General features: G+C 46.2%; 1 long non-coding RNA gene across 1 annotated transcript in view; it reads left to right on the top strand.

Moving 5' to 3' along the window:
• LOC138581393 (uncharacterized) overlaps nucleotides 1–8,691 on the top strand; it is a 45,464-nt gene extending 36,773 nt beyond the window's left edge. The window contains exon 2 of the long non-coding RNA XR_011304545.1: nucleotides 6,429–8,691. This is a non-coding gene — a long non-coding RNA (uncharacterized lncRNA). The remainder of the gene's footprint in view (nucleotides 1–6,428) is intronic.
• Nucleotides 8,692–16,003: the final 7,312 nt, after the last annotated feature.

Genomic DNA, 16,003 nt, shown 5'->3' with positions numbered 1-16,003 from the left:
TTCTCTGCCGCATCGGTCCGCTCCTCCAGATTCGCTCTATTGCCTTTTACTTTCTGCAGCGACTGGGAGAGTTCTGCTCGAATTATGCTCAGCTGTGACTGAATTGTTTCTGTGATTTTGTTGCCAAAGTCCTGAAAACACTATTGTACGACTTGTATGCCATTCCCAAAGGCTCGCCCTCTGCATGGGACCCCTGCTCGCCTACTATGGCCGCTTCCTCATCTTTTCTCCAGAGTCTTTCCAAATTGCCCTCCTACGCCTTTTTGGAAGACTTGGGGTGGATTGCATTTCTTTATTTTCATTTGTGGACATCAGGAAGTCTCTCTTTGGTGGTGGAGGACCGTGTCAGCACTCCAGCCACCTGAAATCACTCCTTTATGTGTAAGTGGTGCTCCAACCCCCAAATCCTCTGCCTATTGTGCTACTGTCCGGTTGGGGGGAGCTGCCCCACGCCGGTACCCCTAGTGGTCTTTTTCCTATGGAGTGCACTCATTGGACGTGGCCTGCGCTGCCTTTGATCTTGTGTTGGTACACCCAGTGGTCTCTTTCTTATGGTGTGCGCTCCTAGGCCTTGGCCTGTTCTGCCTTTAATCTTCCACTATTGGCCTTGGGTGAAATTCCACTCTTGGCCACCCACCGCACATTCACTGGGCTCGGCCTCCTTAATGACTCCCAGTGTACGCCCCACAAAGCCTTGCAGCACTCTCCAGCCCCTCACCTTCTGTCACACTGCTGCTCAATCTCAGGGTGAGTCCGCCACCCGCTCCTCCATCTATCTCTCGGTGAGTTCGGGCTGCAGCCTGTCGTGCGGTCTGTTGAGCTCGGGGAGGGCCCCTCCCCCTGGGTCCACCCCACCGGATCACGGGACCCCCTCCGGGGCCTCCCAGATTCGGCACAAGCCACCGCTGCTTCTGTTCTGCAAAGGAGGAGGCCCTCCCCACACCTCTGGTGGCCGTCCCACGGTAGTCACTACTTCACCCCCTATGCGCCGCTCTGCCCTGGCGTCAAGGCTCTTTGCTTTTCTAGGAGCACACGAGGCTGTGAGCCCACAGTGCCTCCAGGCCACGCTGCACTCAAGCCGTGTTTCTCTCTGGTCCTAACGTTGCGATCCGCCACCATCCACTCCCGAATGCAGCCTCTGTTTCTCCATCGCGACCTGCATCTTTTGCCCTCCTGGGGAGGCTTTATAGTAAATTCTTTACTGAATTTTGCCCGGGGCGGGGAGTGCGAGAGCTCAGCGATTACACTGCTCTATGGCCGGTGGCCATCTTGGAATCCCAACCATGCCGTTTTGGACAGTGGCGTGAAAATATCACTGTAAGTAAATACATTCCCATGCCGGTTTCCACATTGCCCACGGAACATGCTTATGCCATTTGTTACAGTGTCAGGTCAGTTCCCCAATTATGACAAGAAACAATGAACACATATGCATTCCTATTGTTGTCCTGGAGAAACCTATTTGTTGGTTTTAAGATTAGTAGTGAGGTGCTGAGGAGTGTAACACAACCTTGACACGAGGTTGTGGGTTTGGAAAAACTGGAAGAGGGAGGGTAACCACAAGATGTGGGCCCCTTGCGTCCCTGGCACACTCTAGGTACTGTCACTGACAGTCAATATGTATAGTTCTCTAGATATAAATGTTAATCATCATCTAGACATACCGTTATGACAAAAAACTTTTAGAAGTCTATATAATTTCTTCACACGTGATAAGTCATCAAAATTCAAACATAAAAACTCTACGCGTTTCGGGAAAACTCCCTTCTTCTGGAGTGGATGTTAAAGATTGTCAAGAAAAATTTCTGTCCAATGATTAATCTTCAATATTCTAAACTTCCGAGACGTTGTGTCTGGATATCTACAAGAGAAGACATTATTATTCTTAGTTGTAATTTTTACTCAGAAAAACAAGACTTTCTTACTAATCACATCGGTGCCACGAGGTTGAAACCCTGGGTCTAAGTGGATGAGATTAACATCTATCAGTCTTCATATGTCAATACTGGTAAATAAGTACCCTGCAAGATAAGGGTAGGTCTGATAAGTAAAGTATCAAAAAACCAAGACACATATTCATAACAGGAGAATCCAAGAGAATGACAGAGAGATGTACCTTGGATATGAAACTGCATGGAGCTTGGGATTATTACGCTATATTCTTTCAGTTGCCTGCAGTTCAAAAATCTCTAGTCCAAGTCATGCCTTGGCAGGAGTAGCTGGAGTTTCAAAGTAACGGGGTAGTGTGTTAGGTCCTCCCTTTGTATGCCCCAATGGGGGTCCAAGATCCTAATTTGGAAAGAAAGAATTAAGGCTGAAATTAAATCAAAGTCAGGGCTTTGGTTTGACCTCAAAAATAACATATTTAGGCATAAGGTGGGAAACAGAGAGTGGGTAACTCTCAACAATCTGTAATATCGTTCAGATAGCTTACCTATTGTTGATGTCTGGCGTGCTGATAGTAAGGATCCTGCTCGTGTGCCTAATGAGAACTGGCTGATATTCGCGGTGCATTAGGTAGCGGGACTGGCTCGTATATTCAGTTTAGTAGGAATTAACTTCCTGCAACATTCGCGTCTTGTGCGCCAGCGCGTTACGTGCGCAATGACGTCCCATGAGAACGCGCGACGACATCACGCATCGCGATGAGAGCGCGAATCATATTGGGGATGTCTAAATCTGGGGGGTATTTAGATTATGTCGGGAATGATATGTGGTAAGAGACAGAGGTCAACCACGGGGCACCTCTGTTCACAATCTAAAGACATCAAATTAATGCAGTAATCATTTTCACATCGGTCTTTATGGTGACAATAACTCATGATGATTTGGTACCGATATTATATATATATATTATATTCTCATCAAATTGTACTCAACAATGCTTGGTCAATAGTGTGATGTCATCTAAGATCTTTAAATTAAATCACCAATCACCTGATGGTTCAACCGTTATGTGTGTATGTTGTGTTCATGTAGCTGGTTTATGAAAAAGCACCTAAATGAAACTCTTCATTCATTCCATAGGGAGTCATACTGTCCAATTTATCAATCCAGTATAATTCACGTTGATCAAGTTTTTTGGAATGTTACCTCCTCTTGCTGCCTAGACTACTTCTACTATCTGGTAACGCAATTGGGCTATTGTATGCCTTTTTTTCAAAAAATGTCGTGCCACTGGTGACCGTTCATTCTTTGTCCTGATGTTACTTTTGTGCTCATTGCACCTTTCTTTCATTTTCCCTCTTGTTTGTCCCACATAATAGATCCCACAGGGACAACTCAATGCGTAAATGACTAACTTGGTATCACAGGTGGCATAATTTCTTAGTTTGATTTTCGCACCTGTCCTTGGATGCCTAATGTAGTTTCCTTTGGTGATGTTATTACAGTTCCCGCAATGTAGGCATGCGAAAGTACCGGTTTTTTGGGTATGTAATGTTTGTTGTCGCTGTTCCTGGGTACGTTCTGCTTTTACCAATTGGTCCCGGAAGTTCTTACCTCTCTTGTAGGCAATAAGGGGCGGTTCAGGGAAGAGTTTTTGTAATTGGGTGTCCATCTGTATAATCCTCCAATTCTTTCTTATCAAACGAGTGATCTGATGACTTTGGCTTGAGTATTTGAGTGTGTACAGAAAGGGTATCTCCCTGTGTTCTGGTGTTTTCTCCAATAGAACTTCTCTTGATTTTAAGGTGGATCTTTCTTTAGCTGCTGTAATAATGTTCTCTGGATAACCTCTCTCAAGGTATTTGTGAGTCATCTTATCCATTTCCACTGTGATTGTGGATTCCATAGAGGTAATCCTTTTGGCTCGGAGGAACTGACTGTAGGGTAAGTTGTTTTTTAGATGTCTTGGGTGGTGATTTAAGTAATGTAGGCTGTTGTTCACATCAGTAGGTTTAGTGAATGGTTTGTGATGATTTCACCATCCTTCAATTCCAATTCTACATCTAGGTAATGGATTTTCGGGTTCCCTATTTCCATGGTAAATTTGATTCTGTCGTTCACTGTGTTGATATATGTTAAGAATTCATTAAGTAACTCTCTGTTTCCTCTCCAAATGACAAACACGTCATCAATATATCTCATCCAGCATACCAATTTTGGTCCCCAGTCTGGGTGGGAAGTTATATTCTCTGATTCCAAATGAAGCATAAACAAGTTGGCGTAACCCATTGAGGTACCGGATGCTTGTAAATAGAATTGTTGGTTAAACCGGAAAAAGTTGTTTTGTAAGATGATGGTTACTAGTTCGAGTCTAAAGGTTTTTTCTGATGTAACTAATAAGTCATCTTGTTGTAGGTCTTGTAGGTTATGTATGATGTTCAGAAAATGAGTTGTGTCTCTCAAGTAAGTGGTAGTTTTCTGTACAATGCGTTGTAATATCTGATCAACATAAATTGCCGGAGGATGAAATAGGCTGTCCGTTCCTGCTACAATGGGTCTTAAAGGTGGTTGACGTAGATGTTTATGAATTTTTGGCAATCCGTAAAATACCGGTATTATCGGATCAGATTTGTATAGAAAACATCTTGTTTTCTCAGTTATCCAACCATTGTCGTTGCTTTTTCCAAGATTTCTTCAATCATAGATGCAATTCTGTCTGTGGGATTCTCAACAGTGGGGATATAGGTGTCCCTGTCTGTCAGTAATGCCAAACACTGGGAGTTGTAGAAAGTGGTGTCCATAATTACTGTAAACACCATCTATGAGACCCAACACAGCCTGTGTCTCAACGACAAAAACACAGAGTTGCCCCTGATCGGCCCCTCAGCCCGTCTCTCTAACCTTGATCCAGCATACCGGCTATTGCCCATAGATGGTCACAACAACCCTGTCTCCTCATCCGTCAAAACACTAGGCATCTATCTCAACGCCTCCCTCAACATGATCTGCTAAATAAACAACATCGCCTCTGCAACAGCCTATACAATTAAACTCATTAGTGCCAGCAGACCGTTCTTATCCACCACAATCCGCCTTTCTGTTGCCGTGCCCTGGTGCTGCCCAAGCTAGACTATTGCAACGCCTTACTCTGTGGGACCTCAGAAAAAAACCTGACCCGTCTCCAGATCATCCAAAACAATGTCCTCAGAGCAGCACTGGACCTGACCAAATCTGAACACATTTCCGAGCTAAGGCGCTCAGTTTACTGGCTGCCCATCTGGGAAAGAATACAATTCAAAATCCTCACGATTGCACACCGGTGGCTGGCAAACAAAGCACTGATTTACCTTGTCAAGAGAATAAAGAAATATTCAACAGCCAGAGCGCTCAGATCTTCCAGAAGCCAGTGCCTAATCTCCGCCAGATTCAAACGGAAACAAGCAGGTGGCTCAAGTTTCCCTACTGTTGTAGCTAACCTCTGGAACAACCTCCCGCTCTACCTTTGCTCAGAGACATCCAACCAAATCTTCAGAAAAAAAACAAAAGACTCACCTGTTTGACTAAAAGCATCCAACCCCGGCTTGAACTATTCCTACCATGCAACTGTACCTATCTATGTAACTAGCGCCCAGATGCCTGAGTGCTAGGTGTGCTGCTATACATGTTAAAATAAAATAAATATCCAATGGAAGATCTGCTCTCTTGCATGCACACCAGGCGTGGGCCAATCATGGCCCATGGTGGTCTCTGCCATTTAGGCACACCAGACATCCTGGCACCAGTAGTGTGGATTGGGACCAGACAGTCCCAGTCCTCTTCCTGGGCACTAGCACACGTGACATGATGCGGTTTACGCAGAAGGCTGCATGCCCAAATAAGGACGTCCTGGATCAGCTATACCTGGGTGAAGGCTAAGGACAAGATGGTCAAAGGACAGAACAAAAGATTTCGTGGAACAGCCATTTTCGGCGTTGGCCACCGTCAGGGACCAAACGTGATAAACGCGGTATGGTACAATGAAAAGAAGTACAAATACCAGTAACGTAAACTGCTGCCACCAGTTTGTCTTAGGCACACTTGTATAGCCACCAGAAATCCTTAGAGGGTGTTTAGGGCCATACAAATGAAAAGACCCCTGTGGGCGGGACAGTAAGGTACTTGGCACACAGATAAAAAGTTACGAAGAAATGGCAACATAGTCAAAAACTAAGGAAAACATAGTTTCCCAGTACTGACGGTCTGAAGGACGTGTCAGGTTTCCCATAACAAATTAGCTAAATCCCAGGGGAATACAGCTGAAGGCAGGGCTCCACTGGAAAAAGTCAGGTTAGGTCAACCAAGCAAAAGGTTTGGGGGGTCCATAATATGGAGGGAAAATTGCACTTAGAGAAATCTTTCCTAGCAGTAAGTAACTTATCTTTTTATAATTGTTTTGCTGTCTTTGTACGTGTAAGTGGCTCACTGATGTATGATCCTCTGTCTGCTTGAGTTCAAACCAGGTTTCTCTGTCTTAAACCTACCTTATTTTCTTTCCCACACAGGTTTTATGTGACGACACTGAGAAGAATTGTCCTCCATCCTGCGCCATGGGCCCACTGAGATGGTCGGAGGCAGAGCGCCAGCCAGCACTGTCTCCCCAAGATGCCAGCCTTGCTCTGAAGCCACACACTACCGTGTCTTCCAGGACCGAGAACGAGAGGTGGTTGAGTGCTCGGTGGCCAGACTACAGACCAGCGACTTCTACTGGGGCCCACTGTCCATGGGTGAAGCCCATGAGAAGCTGACACAGGAGCCAACAGGCACATTCCTAGTGCGGGACAGCTCTCAGCACCACCACCTCTTCACGGTGAGCGTCAGGATGGCGGGGGGACCTGTCAGCGTGCGTGTCATCTTCCACAAAGGATGCTTTTGGCTGAGGGAGCACTCTGCAGACTGCCTTGTCAAGCTACTGGAGTTAGTAGTTGAGAGAACTCGGGTTCGGCCCATCTGCTGTGAGAATGGTGTCCGTTTGGTCCTGACAAGGCCTCTGCGCCGTAGCCGTCCGCCCAGCCTGCAGGAGCTCTGCCGACGGGAGATTGTACGCACCCATGGCCGGGAAGGACTACCACTACTGCCTTTGCAGCCGGTGTTGAGAAGATACATTGAGGCTTTTCCCTTCAAAATCTAAGGCCCGCTACTAAAAAATGTGATCTGGCAGACATCATGCTAAGAGGTCTTTCTGCCAAAGCTGCATTTGCCCGGAAGTAAGTGCAGTGTTCTGTTGAGCACCAAGCTATCGCTACTTGCCCAGCCAGTCAGACTTTTAAGGCTCACGCAAGAGGCCCAGTGTTTTATTTCCTTCTTAAAAAATGATGGACTTCACATTAGAAGAACCTCCTCACCTCTCGTTTCCACCACTGATGAAAAGGATGGAGAGGTTTCTCTCACAGAACCTCACAGTGCTGTAAGCCTTCCCACACCCACTTGTAATATGCATTTTAGCACAGGCCAAACTTACCAAGGAATTGTGCAGGAACCCTTGGGCTGCCTAGTAGGCATCCGTCACCTGCCCTAATGAACAGAGACAGAAATATGTCAAGTCTATCCTGATGAGGAGGGCCTTTGGGCGGTTGCAAAGTTGGATCCCCGTTGTTACAAAGGATTGGGCGCCCTGCAATTGTTCAGACATCCGCACACAGTGGATAGACTCCATTCATTTTAGTGCACAGACAAAGCTGAACATCTTGGCTGGAGTAGTTTAACCTGTAGGAGGAGGAATGGTGGCAGACTGGGCATTCTAATCATCCACTGCCGGTCCACGCTCCTTCTGCTTTCACATGGGTTTAACTTCACAAAGCCCTTCCTCAAAACACCAAGAGGGGGCTGTTGTGGTAGGCCCCGTCTTTGGAGGGTAGGGACGAAACATGTACATCAACGGCCATCTTCCAATACCTTTGTGAGGGATTAACCTGTTTTAGCTCTGAAGGAATCTTCCAGATGTGTGCTGAGAGGCATTTCATGCCAGGCAGTTGAATCTGAGAATAGCATGGGCACAGCTTGTGTCTTGTCTAACGTGTCACACGTCTAACTCTGGACAGCCTCTATCAAACTTTCAGAAACATTCCCGTGCAATGAAGCCTCCTGATGTCTCCCCCGGGCATCCTGCCTCTTGTAAAGCATGTGCAATGCATGTCTCTCCTGCCTGGTTACATGACTTGGGACACTATCTCTAGTCTTCGACTAGGCCTGTTGCTGCAACACATCCTGACAGAAAAAAAGAGTCAGCACGCGTGTCCAGAATGACCGTATGAATGTGGAGTGACCATTCATACATGGGTGTTCATTCCCCATTCCACAAAACGGGCGAGAGCAAGCTGCTGACTGAGATTATAGAGTCAACCTCACAGCGCCGTCCCCTTGCTGCCTGTCCCGGGTTCTCTCAAATTGCTAGTCGCGTCGGGGGCACAAGCACACGTGAGGACTGCGCCTGACCACCTCCGCAAACACTCGACCATAAATTGCGCGGAACTTCCCCACTCATTTTTTGGTGCAGAAAATGTGGATGTTTACCCCCTCCTTTTCTCGTCAGAAAATGGTATCAAACAGGAACACGAAATAGGTCAGGAAAATGTGCTATTGGCCTAACAGTCTCGTCGCAACCCTCTGACCTCGAGGAAACATTACAATTCTTAAAGTTAAGTCGCTGGAAAGGTATAAGCTAAAATCATTGGGGTTTTGCCAAAGCCATTGAAGTGCGTGCGCGACCCACATATAGTGACGTGTATTGTTTTCTGCCATTTTGTAAATAAATATATGTATATTTTAGCTCAGTGCTTAAGTTTCAGAAATGTGTTTCAGACATCAGTCAACACAGGTCCCTTTGATGTCATGTTCATTGAGGCAGCGTGCTATTATGAATGCGTTTCTCGTGTCAGTGCTCTGCTATGAAGGCCGTTTTTGTCAGTGATTGCCGTCGAATCTCTGAGCCTGGGCAAGAGCTCTCGCTCAGCCACAATCGCACGAGGGTGCCATTAATCGGGTTACAAACTGAACTGTAATACGCCATACAGCCTGATTCATGGAATTATTTGCGCGTAAAACGCACATTTGTGCATCATTCTTCACAAAAATACCCATACCTCAAACAGGGATTTTCAGGCAGAATGGCGCGCAAATGTGCGTTTTACGCGCAAATAATTCCATGAATATGGGAGATAGTCTTTCTAGTTTTCCCATGCCCACTCCCACATAAGGCAAATCACAAGGATAAGGAAAGGCTCGTACACCTGGAACATAACTCTGTAACAAGCATTGTGCAAGAGTGGTCACTAAACAACAAACTCGAACTTCATTTCTTTGAGATGAAAGGTTGCTTTTATTCAAGGCCTGTCCGCTTGCAATCATTAACATATTAACTTTCTTTACAACAAATCCCCTTCTTCATTGTCATAACTTTGTCTTTCCCTCCCGTATTTTTCCTTGTACTTTGTTTCTTTCCTTCTGATCGTCCTTCTTATTCCCCACGTTTGATCTCCTTGCTCTTTCTACTTTCTGCTTTTTCTTTCTTTCTCATGTTCATACCTGCCCGCTCTCGGAACAAGTATATGTGTTCTCTTTTCATTTGTTTTTCATCCCCTCTGTTCTCTTATTGTAACCTTTAAAACCACTTCAGCTATAGTTAACCTTTCTTATTGTTTTTCTGCTCTCGATACTCTGTTCCGGCACTCAGCGTGACCCTCCCCAGAAAGTGTCCCGCTGCCCCCCTACTTCCCTGTTCTTTAGAAACCCGTCCACCACATCCATCAAATTCATCAAATATATTTCCGCTCCTAAAAATGACAAATGCACCCTGCCCTGTCTAAAGTATACTGGCACCCCAAACTTAATGTCATCACGGCCTAACACCCCTATTCCTGTAGCTCTGCAAAAACCAAACACTTCTCTGTTAATGTCTGTTCTTGCTTTGTCAATGGCCACGGGTTACCGAGCACCCCTCCATACTCTTTGTGGCAACGATTGTGTCCATACCTCTTCTGTGCCCTTCTATAATTTCTTAATAAGGTCCAGTTCTTTCTTCATAATTTTTATTATTTCTAGTCCGGTGCATTGTATTAAGTAATTTCCCCCCAAATGAATGATCAACAAATCTGCCATCCATCTTCTATCCCTTAAATAAAAAAACATTGGCATCAACTGTCCCCATCTCATGCCCCCCATCCTAGACCATTTGCGTTCCACCTCACTGTAGGCTCTTTCCAGTAGTTTTCCATAAGTCCTTGTTTCTGCTTTTCCCGGCCCATTGAACAATGGAGTGTCCACAAATCCACACTTCCTTTGGCATCATTGGCAGTAGATAAACGACAAAAGGGGAGCACTGTCACCATCCACCATATTCCAGTACATATTCTTCACATCCCTTACATATAATCTAAACTTGCGTGTCTTCCACCCCCCCAACAATTTCCCCTCCTTTTCACCCAAGTCCAAACTAACCCCTTCTGATGCAGCTCCAATACGGAACAAGTGTGTATCAAACTCCTTTGAGTCAACCCCAACCCTTTTTAAACCTTTCCTCAGCACTGTTAACACCTGTCCTCCTTTCACCTGTTCCCCATTGTCATGTATGAAAAAACGCACCCCACTCCGCTGGGCTCTTTTTTTCCAAATAATATCAACGCCGTCACTGGGCATATTTCCCTGCTTTCAGACCTCCCCAGTTCAACCGCCACCCCTTTCTTTTGCTGGTCCGTCTTGATCTGTCTTATCCTTAATCGCACTCCTTCTGCCCATGCCACTTCATCCACCCTCAAACCCTCCCTACCTATCCTGCCCACCAACCCTGACACTCTAAACGCTCCAAATAAACAAAGCCGTTAAAATAGCTGTAAACAAAAACACTTCCCAAACAGAGGAACACACCATCTCAAACGCTACCAACAGTCTCCTGAGCAAACCTACTGACATAGGCCTGCGACTATCTTTCTGCCTTCCCGACTTCCTGGCCCACCCTTCTAATATCATCTTCCCCAACTCACATGCTGAGGGTTCATAACCCCAAAAACACTTCCCAAAAATCCACCACATCATCCCTCCGTTCTATGACCACATTGCGTCCTGAACCTTGTCTCTCTTAGCACCACTTCCCCAAGCGAGCCTGTATGATGCTTTAGTTGATGCAACCAAAGACCTTTCCACCAACTCCATCACTTCTTGATCCCTAACTTCTACAGTTTGGGGGCATCGATGTCGGCCATTCATCCGCCCCTGGGGCCAGCCCATGGAATCTCAACCACTGTGAACAAGATAATGCGTCAGAAATATTATTTGCTGCCCCTACAATAAAACAGATCAGCACCATCCTTCGCAGTAACTTCAGTACCCACACATCTTTGGTAGATAACTGCTACAATACTCTCGTTATCCACTCTGAACACTACTCTTTTGTTTTTCCAAAATCTCTCCCACAGTTCCAAAGCCACTATCACTGTAAAACTCCAAAAACGCAATACTATGCTTCTCCTGTCCATTCTGCCGGCCATACCGCTGCACACCACTTCCCTTCACAGTACACTCCAAAACCTTTTGCCGCAGCCGCTTCAGAAAAAATCTCCACATTCCAATATCCCTCCCAGTCGTCTAGCCACATTGATATTGCATTATATCCTGATGAAAAACACCTCCACACCTCTAGGTCCAGTCTCATCCAAATGGTAACCCTAATCCTATGATGCAGCCTTTTTGCACCTGCAATTGGCAAGGCCATCGGTCTACAAAATGCCCTTCCCGGGGCTACCACCCTACAAGCAAAATGCAGCTGTCCCAAAAGCTGTTGTGTTGTCCTCACCTCACACTTTTCTTTTGACGCCACCTTGTACAATTTGTCTCTCAATTTTCCAATCTTCCCCAAAGGTAGTCTAGATTCCATTATTTTTGCATCCAATTCAATGTCCAGAAACGCCAGCACTGAAGCTGGCCTTCAGTTTTTTTCTAACACCAGTGGAATGCTCAGTTCCTCTGTTAATCTTTGAAATTCCTTTAGTAACCGTTCACATTGCTTTTCTTCCCACCATCAAAAAGTCATCCAGGTAATGCACCATATTCTTTGATACAGATTGTTTCATAAATGTCCATTCTATAAAAGTGCTGAAACACTCAAATAGTGCGCAGGCTGCTGCGCATCCCATGGGCAATGCTTTGTCCACATATATGCCACATATATGCCACCCTCAAACTGAATAACGAATAGCTGACAGTCCTCTGGGTGTACTGGTAAAAGCCTAAACTCTGACTTCACATCACATTTTGCCATTTGAGCCGTAACCCCACATGTCTTAATTAGTGCAATTGCGTCATCAACATTAGCATAAATCACTGTGCAGTCTAACGGGTTGATGTAATTATTAATAGACTCCCACTCCGGCCATGACACGTGATGAATCATCCGAAACTCGCCTTTTTCTTTTTTAGGAACAATGCCCATAGGCGATAAAATCAAATTTGATAATGGACGGTATTTAAATGGACCAGCCATTCTTCCTTCCCTAACTTCTTTCTTTAACTTGTCTGCCACTAAAACTGTATGTTCTTTTATAGATTTTAAGTTGTCTGCCCATCTTCCCACCCTTGGACCCTTATACGGTATTCTGAAGCCATTCTCATATCCCTTAACTAGTAACATTGCTGCCTCCCTGTCTGGGTAAAAATGTAGCCACTCCTTCAATTTATTTTACATTAATTGGAGTATGCCCCTTTTCCCTCAGCCCCCTGTAATTTCCAAAGCCCCTACCTCCTCCCTCATTTCCTCTTCCCCAGCATTCTGTGAGGGGATGCCCGGTGCATTTCGTGCATTCCTGCTTGTACTTGCATGCTGCTCCGGAACATCCCCCTCTGTTGTAAGCCCAGCATGCTCCCCCACCACCATATCCTCCTCTATGATTGCCCAGCCCTCTTTGGATGTCCCTTCCTTGAAAGGGCACAAACGGCACAGCAGCCCACTTGCTGTGTGTGTGCCCACCACCTGCCTTGAGGGAGCCATCCACTGCATCGATTTCTCCCCAATCTGCCCCTTCATCCTCTGCCATCCGTGACCTGAACTCCTCATCATATTATAACCATGCAAACCCTCCAAAATGTATCTGCACCTTCCTCACCACATCCATATATTTAAATAGTGCCGCGCTCGCTCAGGGACCTTTTCACAGTATATCCGGGCATATATGAGGAAAGCAGATGTCCAATTCTCAATGTTGATTGGTACCCTAGGCCTCCTAGCGAATTCCCATTCTTCTTCCTTTGACCCTTCTTTACATCTTACTTCTCTATGTAGCAACTTAAATATCTCCACACATTCTTCCCTCCAAATGTGTTCTTTTGTAGCCAATGTGAGGTGCGACCCTAGAGGCTTTGCTACCCTCATATATGGCAATCTCTGCTTTTTATTTTTCTTATCTGCATCTGCCTCTTCCTTCTCCTCTGTTATTACGTCCTTCACTTCTATCTTTTTTACTTTCTTTTCCTGCTGACCCTTCATCCTTGCATTCTCCTTTCTTTTTTTCCTATACTTCCTCTATTGTCAACTAAGATCCTTCTTACCTTTCACTGCCAGGCCCTCTTTCATTCCTCTCCTCTTTCTTCTCTTTTTTCTGCCTCACAGCCAATGCTCTTGCGCTTTTCCTTTACAAGAGCATCCCATGAACTCCACCACCTCTCCTGCCTTTCCCATTCGCTCTTGTCCTTCTGTCTGCTCCTCTCCCCCACTCCGTTTCCACGCCATGACCATCTGTCATTCACCTCTTTCACTTCATTTTCATTGCCCATTACTTTCTCTTTGCTTCTCTTCATACCTGTCACTCTGGGACTCTCCCAAAACAGCGACCTGTATGCAGACGTCCCTCCCATCGATCTACTTTCTCTTTGTTCTGTGCCACTCCACCTGCCTGGCGTGCTCCTCTCTTCTGTCCTTTTGCACGCTTCTCCATTCTCTAACTCCTTCACTCTCTCCTTTCTACATGTTGCTCCATTCTGTCTATTGGGGAACAAACCCTTCCCTCTTCTGACCTTGCCCAATCTTCATATCTGTCCCCCCATCCTTTCTTCTGGTATCTTTGGTCACCCCATATTCCTTCCACCTCATTCATTTTCCTTTGCCCCCTTTTTTCTTTCCTATCTGTAAAGCTGTAACACACCTCCTTTCTCCCAAACTCTATTTCGACTTAATTTTCTTCTCTTGCTTCTGCCTGCCTAGTTGCCTGCATGTCCCCTTCTCCTGATATTCTCTTCCCAGGCCATCCCGGCAATTTTTTTGACCATGGCGGCAACTGCTGTACTCTCAACCCCTCTTCACCTTCTGTTGTCCCCCTCTCCCGAGGCCGGTGCGCACCCTGGGCCCGTACCTCCTTCTTGTTTGCCACCCCTTTATTTTCTCTCTCCTTCATGTCTGCCTGTCGTGCGCCTTCATATTTCCTTTGTACCCCCTCTATTACCTTCACTTCAGTATCACCCCACTGTCCTCCAAATCCAAACCTTTTATCCTAATCACTCCCATTTTCTTCATTCTCAAACTCACTTTCATCTCCTTGTGTCAACATAATTTGACTTCTTTTTCTCATGTTCTCCTTCATTATATAACTCCTTTCTTTTTCCCCAACTTCTTTCACCTCACCACTCTTTTTTGCCCCCTTTTTGTGTGCCCCTCTTTCTTTGAGCTTTTTATGATGTGCTCACCTGTGCCTTCCCCCATCCCCTGTCCCACCATCTTCCTCTCATCCCCACCCTTCTTTTTCTTTTGGGTTGCTACAAGCCCACACTGCTGCAGCTACACCTGCTGATGCAGCTCTCCTCTTAGGCCTCCCTCTTATGCTCTCCGCCACCTCAGGTGGCCCTTCTGGCCCATCTCCCTCACAGCCTCCTCTGCCTCTACCCGCCCACCCACCCTCCTCTTTCCTGCTGCCTGCAACACGACAATGACGGCCGCAATCTGCTCTTCCGACGGAGCCGCTGCCCAAGCCGCCATTGCGTCTTTCCCTATTAAAATTCTCCTCAGAAAGGAGTCTTTAAATAGGATGATGTGCAACGCCGTCCCAACGCCTAATCAGTGAGGACCGGCACTGCACGTCATCCCGTTCTTGTGCCTTTCCTCGCAAAACGTCCCCATGGGCGGGCTCGTTCCTTCCTGCCCACACAGCCCTCTTTGGCACAGGCAGTAGTTTGGGCTTTAAAGTGTGTATGGGCTCTTATACACTGCAGTATTGGTGCTGCCTGGCCATAAGATGGGAACACCTGGTACATGATGTTATAGTTCATGTGCTTATTATGGCAACACCTCACAAATGCAAAGGAACAGATGCAAGCATATACATACTGCTTATAAATCAGGTGGCTGAAAGCACTCTAGCTTAAGACAGTTTTGTTACATCAGGAGTAGTTTAGCTGGATTTAGTTTAGCTAGTTAAGACAAAGCCCCGCCCATCCTGTTCTGGCACATTCCCTGCACTGTAGGGCATCAAATATGTCCCCTCTCTGAGGCGGTCCTGCTGCCTAAGAACTCAGCCTCACGTCAATTACTGCTGGCTAAGCTGATGGCTGAACACCCAGACAGCGGCCCCCTCTGTTATTCATGTCGGTCTCAGGGAGGGGCCGGCTGGGTGTGTCTGGAAATGCCAAATGCAAAGGGACCATTGGGATCTGGTCTGCTCTTCCTGGTCCTGTCATGAGACATGGATGTGCCACTGCCCCAGTGGGTGAGGATGGGTGTCCAGTAGAGGTTAAGAAGGAGTAATCAAAATCAGGGTGATGCTTAGAAGTGTGAGCCCAAATGAACAGGGAACTCGCCATGAATGGTCCATGGTGTAATCAATCAGATCAGGGTCCCTACGCAGGCACAACAGGTTATTAATATTAATAGTCGCACACCATTCATGCCCACTGCTCAGCGAGGGGGGAGGGGTTCACATCTCGCCGAGCCGTGTTGCAGTCCACACACCACGTTTCTTTTATGGTAAGTACTTGTTCTTCTAAGATTGACTCATGGTAAACAAATACAGTCTCCATGTACATCTATCAAATGACAGGTGGATGACTCACAGCACAGAAAGTAAAGGTAGAGGATCAACTTTTGGGCTCCACGGTCTCCCATCCC

The sequence above is a fragment of the Ambystoma mexicanum genome, chromosome 3p (genome assembly GCF_040938575.1).
Source record: "Ambystoma mexicanum isolate Mex_15411 chromosome 3p, UKY_AmexF1_1, whole genome shotgun sequence".
Classification (NCBI taxonomy): domain Eukaryota; kingdom Metazoa; phylum Chordata; class Amphibia; order Caudata; family Ambystomatidae; genus Ambystoma; species Ambystoma mexicanum.
The sequence above is the reverse complement of the archived record's forward strand: the minus strand, read 5'-3'. Positions and strand labels throughout refer to the sequence as shown.